The sequence below is a fragment of the Geospiza fortis genome, unplaced genomic scaffold, assembly GCF_000277835.1.
Source record: "Geospiza fortis unplaced genomic scaffold, GeoFor_1.0 scaffold403, whole genome shotgun sequence".
In the NCBI taxonomy this organism is placed as follows: domain Eukaryota; kingdom Metazoa; phylum Chordata; class Aves; order Passeriformes; family Thraupidae; genus Geospiza; species Geospiza fortis.
Window position 1 is genome coordinate 3,325,724 of NW_005054336.1, and position 343 is coordinate 3,326,066.

The following is a 343-nucleotide window of genomic DNA, read 5'->3' on the forward strand; positions in this document are numbered from 1 at the left end:
GGGCCACACCCGGGCTGCGGGCAGCGCTCAGGCAGCACGTAGGGGCTGCCGCGAGACTCGTTTGCGCAGCACCGTGTACGAATAACCCTATTCATGCTGCTTAAGGAAAATAAAATTGAAAAAAAAAGAAAGACAAAAAAAGCCAAAATATTCGGGGCTAACGCGTGACGGCGCGCGCAGGCTCTATGGACGGGGTTAAAAGATTCCAACAGGTGGCTCCGTGGCGCAATGGATAGCGCATTGGACTTCTAGAGGGTTTGAAGGGATTCAAAGGTTCCGGGTTCGAGTCCCGGCGGAGTCGAGTCTTCTCTTTTTTTTTTTTTTTTTTTATTTTTATAAATTT

The 343-nt window shown here is 49.0% G+C and overlaps 1 non-coding gene across 1 annotated transcript; it reads left to right on the forward strand.

The window, feature by feature from the left end:
* The first annotated feature begins 214 nt into the window (after positions 1 to 214).
* Positions 215 to 301, forward strand: TRNAR-UCU. The gene is given in 2 exon segments: positions 215 to 251; positions 266 to 301. It is a non-coding gene; the product is annotated as a tRNA-Arg (tRNA).
* The last annotated feature ends 42 nt before the right edge of the window (positions 302 to 343 follow it).